The following is a 13,595-nucleotide window of genomic DNA, read 5'->3' as shown; positions in this document are numbered from 1 at the left end:
CATGGTTTCTCTTGGTGACTATTCCATGCCCTTTTGAAAAGAATAAATATCTTGCCACTGTTGGGTAAAGTATCCAATGAATTATCAATTAGATCATGCTGATTAATAATTTTTTATATCTTTTCTATTCTTATTCATTTTTGTCTAGTTGGTCTAACAATTATCAAAAGAGAATTATTAAAATTCCCCAACAATGATTTTTGCTCCCCCATGCCTTTAAATAGCTATTTTTCATATTTTATTCAGTGTTCAATTGCTAACTGCAGAAGAATTAGTCTAATACAGGCTGCACCATCATTACCAGAAAGAGTAACCTAAGATTCTAAGATAGTGTTGAGAAAAATATTTATATTCTAAAGCTTGACTCAGATTTCCAACTCTTACTGTATTATTCCCCTTACCTACCCCATCCCCAATCACATCACAAAAGGATCCAAACCAAGATGCATCATTTCTATTAATGGACTTTAAAAACTACATCTTTTGCAATTCTCTTTAAATGAGTATTATACTGCCCTTTAATTAACACATTTTAAAAAACAGATGAGAATAAGATTAAAGGGAGATTTTATCATTCTCCTCTACTGCCCAATTTCACCCTCTTCTCTCTAAAAGGAAAAGGGAGCAATTATGAGAGTACATTAACACACTGAAGATCCTGTCTGTTTATAGGAAATATTTTCTAGAAGTCCTGGAAAATAAAAAATTCATAACCATGACAGGTATTGGTGATGACCAAACTAAAAGGTGATACAAGAGATTTGATGTCTGCTAATCAGTATTGAAAAGGCAGTGCTGAGATTTAAGGGGAGGAAGGAAATCTAGAAAGGAATGAGAACCGCCTGGTACATTTGAATCCATGTGTTCATGCTGCACAGTACAGAATTCGAAACCATGAATCTCAAAAATCCCATATCATAAGTTATAGCACCATTATAAAGTGCAATTTTGTAGAAACTTTGATTTTATGTGACAATATCCCGCACTCATATAATATGTGAGTTTCAGGCAGACATTGCTTTGAAAATTGAAACTAACTTCATAACTCTGATCTACCTTTTGGTAGGTGTAGAAGTAAAACATCTCCTAACTTGAGGACAGATAAGGATCTGCCGTATCCTTATCCCAAGGGTCTTCCTGACCCAGTGTTCTTCATGAGAGAGCACACTGAAAGGTGGGAACTCCTAAGGCCCAGCACATTTCAGTGCACCACATCCACTCTACAATGGCCCAGAGAAAAGTTGAGAGAAGATAGGAGAAAAAATCATTTAATTTGAAAGAAGAAGAAAAGACATTGACTACTTTAATGGTCTTAATGCAGAAGAGAAGAATAAAGAGGACAAAGTGTGATTCAACAGAGTACACAAGAAATTCAGAATCTCTGTTCCAATATTAATTCTGTTACTATCACAGCATATGATCAAGTCATCGTCAGGGTTTACATTTTTCTTTTTCTTTTTTTTGATAAGAATCACCACAGATGCTTTTTTTTTTTAATTTTTTTAATGTTTATTTATTTTTTGAGAGAGACAGAGCATAAGCAGGGGAGAGGCAGAGACAGAGAGGGAGAAACAGAATCTGGAGCAGGCTTCAGGCTCTGAACTGTCAGCATAGAGCCCGACATGGGGCTTGAACTCATGAACCATGAGATCAGGACCTGAGTCATGACCTAAGTCAGATGCTTAACCAACAGAGCCACCCAGGCACCCCAGGGTTTATATTCTTCATCCATTAATTAAGGAGTCACATAGAGAAGGTATAAAACTTAAGCCATAAAAAGAGTTCAGGTATTTCCCTTATTAAATGTCTACCAGGTCCTGATACATCACTCCATTCTTTCTATATGACTACTGAAAACCTTGAGAAAGCTGAACTTTCATACTTTACCTCAAAACTAAGGCTAGCAGACAATCCCCTCAAAAAGATCTCTCTTAACTATAATAACCACTATTTTTGTCATTCTCTACTCTCATCCTATATTATTTTATTTTATATTATTTTATTTTATTCTATTATTTTATTTTATTTTATTTTATCTTATCTTAATTCTAGTATGGCTAATATACAGTGTTACATGAGTTTCAGGTGTTCATTCTGTATTATTTTCTTCATACCACTTACCACTGTCTGAAATTATATTACATATATTATTCTCCTTGTTTATTACCTACACTATCAACTCCATTAGGTATGACACTTTGTTTTCTTCCCTGCTATATCCCCAACATTTAGAAGCCATTCTTAGCCTAGCCATAGTGGGGACTAAATATTGACTGAATAAATGAATATACCTAATCCTGGAATCCAAAAACACATTTGTACTGAAGCAGTTTGAAACAGTTCCAGTGCTTCTCAAACTAGGATCTTGAATTACCTGGAAGTCAGCTACAAGTACAATACACTAACAAGAGAAGTCCTAAAGACATTTCACCCTAGGTTATGATAATTCTATAATAGCCCACTCCACTCCTGGTACCATATGCTGCTGAATGACTTCTGTGGGCTAAATGCAGTATTTTTGCAACTATTTTGGTTATCCATAGCCTACTCACATGCTTTAACTTAATTATGAGTTAAGTAGTCTCACACCAGGTGCTTAAAAAAAAAGTGGGGGGGGGGTGGTGTATATATTGAGTATGTGAACAAAAGAAAGAAATAGTAATGTCACCAACTGACCTATCCTAAAACGTCTCCTCCGGGTCTCAGAATAGGAGATCCTTAATGACTCCAGACATATTTCCCTTCCTGAGTTGTGGCTTGGTGACTTGGTTCCCCATCTTTCCCATTAAAGGTAGAGACATAAAACATCATCATAATGAAGATATAATGCCAGCAACAACAGTCTTATACTGTGAACAAGACACACACACACACACACACACACACACACACACACACACACACACACGTACGTACCTGTCCATTAGAACAAACCTAGCTTCTCACTGATCCCTCTACTTCAGGGTTTATTTATAGGATCCTAAGTCCCAGAGAGATGACAGGTATCTACTACTTTCTACTGACTCAAGTACTTTATCTAGTTGAAGGAAATACATTCGATAAGTCAGATTATTTGTATATGCACATCTTATTGAATTATTTGATTTATTATTTTAAACCAGAGTACATTTACTATCTAAGTTCTGAATAGTATTACTCCCTTTATTCCTTTTACTTTTTTTTGTAAACAAAGAAGAAAAGACAAAACCCAATGTCCAAGAATAGGTCACCATAATAAAACTTTTTAAAACTGTGGCCTACTGTCATCACATGGCAAACAGCAGTACAGGTTTTTGATATCAATAAAATCTGTACCTTAGAAATACATGTTCATTTTGTCAACAACAATTTAATTTCAGCCAAAAAAAATCCCACATCACATTAATTTTAAGTTACTGGTTTTCTGAAGAGAAGTATGTATTTAATTTGTTAAATTGCTTTAGGTTTATAGTGATAAAAGAGCTAATCCTGAGTTATAGGCTTATACATTTTCAGAATCATTATCATAAAAACCATTGAAGTCAATAGTGGTGATCCATGAGAAATAGTATTTTAAAAAGGGGGAAAAAGAGAAGTGTAAATTTTGTGAAACTAATGGAAGGGTTTAATAAATAGCCAGATAAAGTAGCCAGATAAAAATACACATACAAATATTAATAGTATTCTTATATGTCAGAGATAAATAGCAACAATTGATAATGAAGGAAAAGTTTTCTCTTGTAATAGCAACAAATATATTTTTAAATACTTAGGAATGAAAATAATAATAACAATACACATAATATATATTTAACTTTAACAGAGACAGAGGAGTGGCCAGAGAAACATGATTTGGGGAGGTTTGTTTAGGAAAACGTTTTCTTTCAAATGACAAGAGTCAGGAGCAGATATACAAACCAATGAGGAAAATCCCCTTGAAAGAGCAATGTTAAGTGTACTTGTGAGAGAAAGGTGAGTTGCTGAATTCATCTAATTAAACACGTTGAAAATATGTCCACATTAGGTATTTTTCCAACAATTGTTCTTTCTTCTCCCTGACCTGATCTTGTGCTGTGGTGAATCACAGTAATGGAAATAGCATTTCTCTATTTTTCTGATTGTGGGAAAATCAAAACATAAGAAAAAAATTCTTTTGACCTGATCTCCATCAACAGAGTAATCTGTATAATTGAAACAAGTATACTGATAATCATGATAATTTGTCTTTTAAAGATAAGAATAATCTATTGCTTTGATCGTGCAGATAATTGCCTCAATTCTTCATTGCACACTGCTAGTGTGGACTGGGTCAAAATAAAAGGGACCGTCCATGATTATCATTTGATTTGCATAATTATGCACAGAAGAAAGGGAGTAGGAATTTTTGTTTTGAAACATCTCTCTTTTCCACTTTTGTGGTGTTAGTTCCACATAATGTTTTATCTTGAATATCAAAACTAGCATCCCCACCACACAATTTTGGTTATGCAAATGTGAGTCTGGATCCCATCAAACCAGTTCTGTCTATATGAATAAAATCAAGATTCTGTGGAGATTTAAAAAATGTATCAGTGTTTATTAAGTGTTGAAGTTCCCAGTCACTAAGCTATGAACAGCGAAATTTGTCTAGATAAGGCAATAGAGATTAGAATATTTTTTTTATTTTTAGTAGAAAAGTAAAGTGAATTCCTATATATAAGACAAGCTGTTGAGTTCTTTTTCTCTCCTTTGCTTGTGTGTTTACTCTTTTAGTTAATGGCCTTTTTATAATTTCTCTCTTTTCAACACTAGTCTATGTAAGTGATAAGGGTTATCACACCTTAAGGCACCAAACTGCAAAAGATAATCCCTAAAGGTGGTATCTTTCTATAATGTATTAAATTAACAAGTAGGAACTTCACACCATTTTAAAGGATGATGCTGATATAAACTTACCTCAAGACTCATTTGGGGAAAGTATACATTGATCCTTCCCATACGCAGCATGAAGCTATTCAATCTTAGAAGATACCACAGATCAGGTCTCCAGGAAGAACACTCTGAGGTACAGAGTTAGAGGGATGGGGGGTGGGTGGGGAAGGATTTATTGAGATGTGCTTTCAGGATCAGTACCTGTAGGGGAGTGAAAAGGGCAGGACTGGGCAGAGGAAGAAGATGAACTTTGTAGCAATCTCAACAAAAGCCTCAGCTAAAATTCCACAAGAATTTCTGGAGCTAGAATGTCCCTTTGTGGTTATCCTGTGCTGGGAAGAAACAGCCTTTATAATCCCACATGGACCAACCTTTGTATGTGGGTTGCCCTCCCTACCAGGATGGGGGAAACCTTGGCCAAGGTACCCCACTTCAACCAAGGACAAGTCCCACAGACTCAGCTGAGCATTTTCAGTTGCCCACATTCACAGCAACTGGGGAAATGAGTGCTCTTGTCCTAAAGACAGGAGGTTTGGGCAACATATTGCCAGCATCTACCACACAAGGGTATTAGGAAACAACAAGTTTTTTTAAATCCAAAGGTTCTATCAAAGAACTTGACAAGAGAATCACCTGTGATCTCTTCTACTTAATTTTGGTGCCTTAATTTTCAGGAAAATCAAGAGGAAAGGATTTCAAATGAACTCATGCCTCATAAAAAGTTCAGTTTCACTTAGATTTTAGTCTTGGATCCCATTATCTCTCAGTTAAATTAGATCCCAAAACTCCAAAGTAATTTTCAAGTCCCTTTGATAGTATTAATACTGGTACCTTTTAACTAAATCTGAGAGTAAAATTTAAGTCCCAGAAGAGGACGAATGAAAATGATTGATCACAGAATTCCAGTCCTGAAGCTAGCACTGAATTCAGGCTGCTGAATTCAAACTAAGAATTCAAAAGAACTTCTTTAATCCCAACTAACTCCATCATCATCCATTTTTCCAAAAGAACAGAATTGCTAGTGAACCCATAATGAATTTGCTTATCCTTGCAAAACCTAGTTATGTTATGTTTCTTCTACTGAGAAAAAGTATAACAGCCACACTACCTCTTTTTTTTTTCTTTTTGTCTTCCCCGGTCCTTCTTTATAAAGGTCATTAGCTACATCTGGGGTCTCTATAACTCTGAATAGCCAACTGATAGTTATGAAAAGGTCATCTACCCTCCCCAAATATATGAAAGTCAGCCGTCTTTATTTGGGCATTTTGCCTGGGAGAGGTGCAAAAGAAAACGGAAACGGCTACATTGGGTCTACTATCTCACTTTATTAAGACTTGTGTAGCATCTTTGTTCCCTAGAGGCACAAAATGGAGACAACTAAAAATAGAGGACATTGATCTTTTCCTGGCACTAAGCTTCACAGAAGAATAGCTTTTTGCAAAAGAGCAGCTTTATTTCATCTATTTAAGTATTCCACATCATGCGTGCAACATAGCATTTTCTTTAATGTATTCCATTCCTGGTTCTGCTTTTATTTTGTCAACAGCAACTTTAATATTAATGATTCGTACCAAAAAGAGGAGACTGGAAATACTTAGTTCAGAATAAAGTGACTCCTCTTTTTGTCATAGGCAGGAAGTTAACTTAAACTGATGTTAAACTGTCACTGAACAGGAAAAAAAAAATGCAAGCCATTGATTTTAACAGAACTTGTACATTGTTTACACTTGTGAAAGCCAATTTTTAGTTATTTGCAACAATTTTCTATTATAAAGAAGTGACATGTTCCCTGCTGTTTTCATCAGGCATACGTTTTCATTTTCTACTGGAATGTTTCCATGTACTTGTGTATGATCATACCCCAATTTCTGTGTAATTTTTCTAGAATATGTAAGGATAAAACTGTGCATTTTTGTAGTAGGAAGAGAATTCTAGGTCTTATTCAGCAAGTTTTCAAAAGTAAGAAGGGGTATACAAATAGTTCTTGAAGATGGACAACAAAGAATACTAACAATAAATTCTTTCTGATATCCAAGACCCACCTAACTGTGCATCTAGTTTGTTTTTCTTTTAAAATGTTAATCTGAGTCAGGATAAAAGCCAAGATACTAAAGGAGGCAGTTTTCCTGGACTGTACATCCAAGGAGTATATTTGTGACATGCCACACCTCCTCCTGGGTCCCCTGCTCTGAATACCCTCAAGTGCTCTCTGGAGCTCTGCGTACTTCCACTTCCATCATGGCCAGAGAAATGTTTCTGGAACAATACCTGAAGTGAACACAGAACACAAACATGCAATATTTTGGTACAAAAATATTGTTGCTAAGAGAAAAGGAAGACAAATTGGCTGACAAGGCAGAAATGAGGGTTTTGCAATTTAGCCTTAAGAGAGAGAGATCAAGTTCTAATTAGATACCCACAGACCTGAAGACTCCTTGATGAGGAAGGTGGGTGAAGACTGCTGGAGTCTAGACAGGGTGCCAACTGGCTCTCCCATGCAGTGACTTGGAGTAGGTCAAACTCTGCGACCTTGTGCATCAGAATGCAACTAGAAAACACTTTGGGCTTAAAGAGCTCTGAGCTACACAGAGCTCACTCTGGTTTCCTGTCTAAAGCATGCATCTTCATTGCATCTCCAAAGTCAAGACTAACCCAAGAATGAGAACTAACATACCCTTACTGTTGTTGGTTACATTGTGTCCCCAAAAAGATATGTTGAAGCATTAATTCCTGATGCCTGTGAATATGACCTTATTTGGATATAAGCTCTTTGAAGATGTAAACAAGTTAAGATAAGGTTATACTGGGATAGGGTAGACCCTAAACCAATATGACTGGTGTCCTCAAAGAAAAGAGATGTAGACACATGCATAGAAGGAAGACAATATAAAAACACACAGAGAAATAGTGATTGACGGATGATGGATGATTCATGGATGATTGGAGGACGTGTCCACAAGCCAAGGAACACCAAAATTGCCAGCAACCACCAGAAGTTAGGAAGTGGCAAGGAAGGATCACCTCTTAGACCGTGAGAGAGAGGGCGTGGCCCTGACAACCCCTTGATTTCAGACTTAAAGTCTCCAAAACAGTGAGACAATAAACTTCTGCTGTGTTAAGCCACCATGTTTGGGATAATTTCTTATGGGAACCCTAGGAAATTAATACGCCTACAAACAGGAAACAGAGATGGTGCTGCATTGAGGGAATTGTAGAAAGTAGCATGAAGCAAGCAACATTTGAGCTGTACCTTAACAACTGGATGAGATTTTAATAAGTTGAGATGATGGAAGAAGAGGGGAGGACAATTGACAGAGACTGCACAAGGAAGGGGGAGCAGGGGAGAAAGGCAGGTCATGCTTGGGAAACACCACGAAATCCCATTTTAGTGTGCTGCAGGTATATATGGAATAGAGAAGGTAGAACTACAATGTGACATATGCCATAATGAGGAGACAGCCTAAGGAGCTCACACTTAACCCATAACTAACAAAGAGCTATTGACCTCTTTTAGGCAAAACATGATTTGATCAGATACAAGCTTAGAAAGCTTTTTTTTTTTTTTTTTTTTTTGGTCAGTGTTTGTATGGTGGCTTGGGGGAAAGGAGAGAAACTGAAAAAAAAAAAAAGTGAATACCAGTTAGGAAATTACTGCAGTAGTCCAAGAAATGACAATAATAGTAAAATATAAAATTCTATGGGGGGAACAGGAAAGGAACAAAAGAGACAGAAGTGCAAGCTTAGTAGAGATAGAATTGATAGTTCCACTTAATTTTGTGTAGGGATTAAAAAGAATAAATGAAAAATAACTGAGCCTGGTTGACTAAGATAAGCGAGGCATCATTAAAAGAAAACGGTTGGAAAGGCGGATTGAGGGAAAACATGAGTTTGAGAAGGGGTTGATGCCAGGTTAAACTGAATTTTTTCCAGCTACACAAAGATTCTGCATTCTTGCTTGAGAAGTCTCAGAGCCAGTTCAGTATATGTGTGCTGAGGCAAGCACAGAGCCAGTTCTTACCTAGGCCTGAGCTGTTATAGCACTAAACTGAGGGTCAGGGGGAAGGCAAAGGAGAAAATGGGAAAAGAAAAACAGACCCAAAATATGTTTGCTAACATCTCAGTTGCACACATGTATGGATCCCCTGAGATGATCTGAAAGCAGCCATAATGGGAGGCTGAATAAGCCACAAGCCACAGTCTCAATTATGCCACAGGCCAAGCCTTTTCCAAAGCCCTGAGCACAGCTCATCTGTCCAGGGGAATCTTGGAGATGGTGGAGTTACTGACAATGAAAAATAGATTAAAGACTTACAGGGGGCCCATAGATTGTTGCTCTTTCTGGTTCAAAATGAAAAATAAAGCTCGCATAAATCCCCAAGTACACATATTTTAAGCCAGTATATATAACAAGAAGCATTGTAAATACAATAAACAAAAAAAAAGAAATGTTCAGGGGCGCCTGGGTGACTCAGTCAACTCTTGATTTCAGCTCAGGTCACGATCTCATGGTTCATGAGATCGAACCCCGCATGTCCATGCTGACAGTGGGGAGCCTGCTTGGGATTCTCTCTCTCCCTCTCTCTCTACCTCTCCCACCTCAAAATAAATAAATAAACATTAAAATGTTCAAATTTCTAGGCCAAAGTTAATATTTTTAAAGGCACTAAGGTATCTAAGTTACACTTGTTAAATTATACTCTCTAGAAAACTATACTAGCCCCCATTGAAAATTCTTATTTCTATAAACCGAAAAAAAAAGAAAGAAAAGAAAATTGGAAGTTCCCATTTGTTAAATTAATAGAGATGCAGAAGTTACTAATCAAAAGAAGAATGTGTTACAGATCGGCTTCTACCGTTCAATAGCACCTACCATAGACCAGACACTGTTTAACATCGGAATAAGCATAAAAATAAAAATACATGGCCCACACCTGCATGGAGGCTATAGACAAAATAAAGGAAAACAACAAATAAGTAGATTAAACAACAACCAAAAAAAAAAAAAACTGTGATAGAAACTAATGTGTAGGGGGTATCTACTTTAGATAGAGTGGGCATGGAAACTTTCTGTGAGGAACTGACATTTAAATTGAGATCTTAGGATGAGAGAGCCAATATTGTTGCTTTTAATGAAGATATAATTGACATATAGCATTGTATAAGTTAAAGGCATACAATGTTGACTTGATACATTTATTATTGCAATATGATTACCACCAAAGCATTAGCTCACACCTGTCTTATGTCACATAAAACATAACTTTGAAGTATATAATACAGTATTGTTGACTATATAGCCAGTATGCTATCCACTAGATCTCTAGAATATATTCACCTTCTAGTTGCAAATTTCTAGCCTCTCATAACGTCTCCCCAGTTCCCCCAACCTCACAGCCTCTGACCAACAGGTACATGAAAAGATGCTCAGCATCACTAATCATTAGGGAAATGCAAAGCAAAACCACACTGAGATATCACCCCACACATGTCAGATGGATAATATCAAAAGACAAGAAATAACAGTGAGGGCGAGGATGTGGAGAAAAGGAACCCTTGTGCACTGTTGCTGATAATGTAAATCAGTGCAGTGTCAGGCTCTGTGCTGACAGCATGCCACTATAGGGAACAGTATGGAAGTTCCTCAAAAAGTAAAAACAGGGGCGCCTGGGTGGCGCAGTCGGTTAAGCGTCCGACTTCAGCCAGGTCACGATCTCGCGGTCCGTGAGTTCGAGCCCCGCGTCAGGCTCTGGGCTGATGGCTCAGAGCCTGGAGCCTGTTTCCGATTCTGTGTCTCCCTCTCTCTCTGCCCCTCCCCTGTTCATGCTCTGTCTCTCTCTGTCCCAAAAATAAATAAATGTTGAAAAAAAAATTATTAAAAAAAAAAAGTAAAAACAGAACTACCATATGATCCGGCAATCCCACTTCTGGGTATATATCCAAAGAAAATGAAAACAGGATATTTAAAAGATATCTACACACCCATATTTATTTCAGTATTATTCACAATAGCTAAAATACGGAAATGACCTAAGTGTCTGTTAACAGAGGAATGGATGAAGTTGTGTTCATATATACAAATGAATATTATTTAGCCAAGAGAAAGAAGGAAAATCCTGCCTTTTGCAATAACATAGAGGAACCTTGAGGGCATTGTGCTAAGTGAGAGAGATAAATCAGAGAAAGACAAATACTGTATGATCTCATTTTTTTGTGGAATCTAAAACAGCCAAACTTAGATAAGAGCAAATCTTTCAAAGAACTGGGGGAGATATTTTTCTGCTAAAATAAAAGATGAGAAGGCCCTAAGTCAAGAAAGTCCTCAGTATGTTCAAGGTACTGAAGGAAAAGATCATTCCAGATGGAGCAAAGTGAGAGAAAATGACAAAGTCACCAGATGAAGCTGCAAAAACAAACAAACAAACAAAAACAAAAACAAACCACACACACACACACACACACACACACACACACACACACACACACACACACACAGCAGGAGCAAGACTGAGCAGTGTCTGATAGGATACCACAGAGTATAGAGCTTGGGTCTGTTTCTGAGCATAATGGGAAACTGGAGAATTTTATAATCCAATTTTCTTGCTTAAAATTTTTTCATACTTGCTGCATAAAAAATAACACAGAACTTGACAAGCCCTAGATTCTCAGTGAGAAGATAGAAGACAGGAGGCACAACAGGAAGATCTTTGAATAATCTAGGTAAGAAATGAGAGAAGTGGACATATTCAAGAGACATGTGAGATAGAACTGACAGGAATTCACAACAGATTTGAATAGAGATGTGATAAAGAGGGAGGAACCAAAAATGATTCCTAATGTGGTGACTTGGGCAACTGGCTAGATGCTAGATAGTGCCATTGACTAAGACAGAGGAGAAGCAGGTTTGGGAGAGGAAATCGAGAGTTGAGGTTTAGACATGTCAAGTTTGGAATGCCTGTGAAACTGTCATCAAGGTGCTGACATAGTGAGTTGTTAAAAATAAGACAAGAGGGGCGCCTGGGTGGCGCAGTCGGTTAAGCGTCCGGCTTCAGCCAGGTCGCGATCTCGTGGTCCGTGAGTTCGAGCCCCGCGTCAGGCTCCGGGCTGATGGCTCGGAGCCTGGAGCCTGTTTCCGATTCTGTGTCTCCCTCTCTCTCTGCCCCTCCCCCGTTCATGCTCTCTCTCTGTCCCAAAAATAAATAAAAACGTTGAAAAAAAAAATTTAAAAAAAAAAAAAATAAGACAAGAGACCAAAAATAGAGTCACTTATGCTAAGCACCAAGTCACCGAATCAAGACTTAATTTTAAGTTTCAGCTCTCCTAGAAATGGAATATTAGGGGCACATGAGTGGCTCAGTCAGTTGAGCATTCAACTCTTCATTTCAGCTCAGGTCATGATCCTAGGATCACGGGATCGAGCCACACTCAGCGTGGAGCTTGCTTAAGATTCTTTCTCTCTCTCTCTCTCTCTCTCTCTCTCTCTCTCTCTCTCTCTCTCTCTCCCTCTCCTTCTCCCTCTCCCCCTCCCCACCCCCCGCTCATGCTCTCTCACATGCTGTCTCTCACTCTCTTTCACTCTCTCTCTAAAAATTAAAAAAAAATTTTTTTAAAGAAATAGACTATTAAACCAGTCGATCAGGAATTGCCTGATAAACATTAGTTACGTCATGTGCCTGATAAACTCCTGACATCCCCTATGAGGAAAATAATCCTTCAATAACCAGCCCACTTTTTTGCCTAGTATAACTCCCTCGTTCCTTCTCCCTTCTGCCTATATAATCTCTTGCCTTGTATAGCTTTTCAGATTTTCTTTATATCTAGTAGATTGGATGCTGCCTGATTCATGAATCACTGAATAAAGCCAACAGGATCTTCAAAATTTACTCAGTTGAATGTTTTTTAAGAGTCTAGAGGTCAGAAAAGACATCTGGGCTGGGCATATGCATTTAGAAATAGAAGAGACCACCCAGAGAATGTGTAAGGAAACCCCTAGAAGCGAGGTGAAGGAAGAAAAATCTGCCAAAAGTCATTATCATTGTCAGCACACATGCAACAACATGCCCTTTTCTGATTAAAGTCCATTCCTACCCTCCTAGAGTCAAGCATTATCTTGACTGTTACGATAACCACTTCCTTACTTTTTTATATAGTTTTACCACCTAAATACTCAAACCTAGTGATATGTTTAGTTTGCCTGTTTCTGGCATCAAGGTTAGTCTACCTGCACACAATGAGTTGGAAAGTAAATGCTCTTTGTGTGTTCTCTGGAATAGTTGATTTAAGATTAGAATTATTTCCTGCTTAGAATGTTTGACAGAAATCATAGGTAAAGCCTTATGGGCCTGAACTTTTCTTAATTGGAAGGTATTTAACTACTGATTCAGTTTCTTTAATGGTTACAGAAGTATACAGGATTATTCTCGTTTATTGATATTAATACAAAAAAGTAGTCAAGTACTGTCTAATTGAAGACAACTTTCATCACATATATTTTTCTTTTTAGGAGGAAATTGAGGGAAGAGTGAGTGGGGATAAATCACTATTAAATTATTATCAATTTGCATTTTTAGAATATATATCAGATTACTCAAAAAAAAGCATTTGATAGCTGACAAAAAAGGCAAGGTTAAGTTTTTAACACAGATAACGTACTGGACTCCTCTCATATGCCTCCCTGGGTTTGCTCAGGCAAAGTTTTCTGCTCAGTG

This window comes from Puma concolor, chromosome B3, assembly GCF_028749965.1.
Source record: "Puma concolor isolate L17-30 chromosome B3, mPumCon1.1.hap2, whole genome shotgun sequence".
Classification (NCBI taxonomy): domain Eukaryota; kingdom Metazoa; phylum Chordata; class Mammalia; order Carnivora; family Felidae; genus Puma; species Puma concolor.
The sequence above is the reverse complement of the archived record's forward strand: the minus strand, read 5'-3'. Positions refer to the sequence as shown.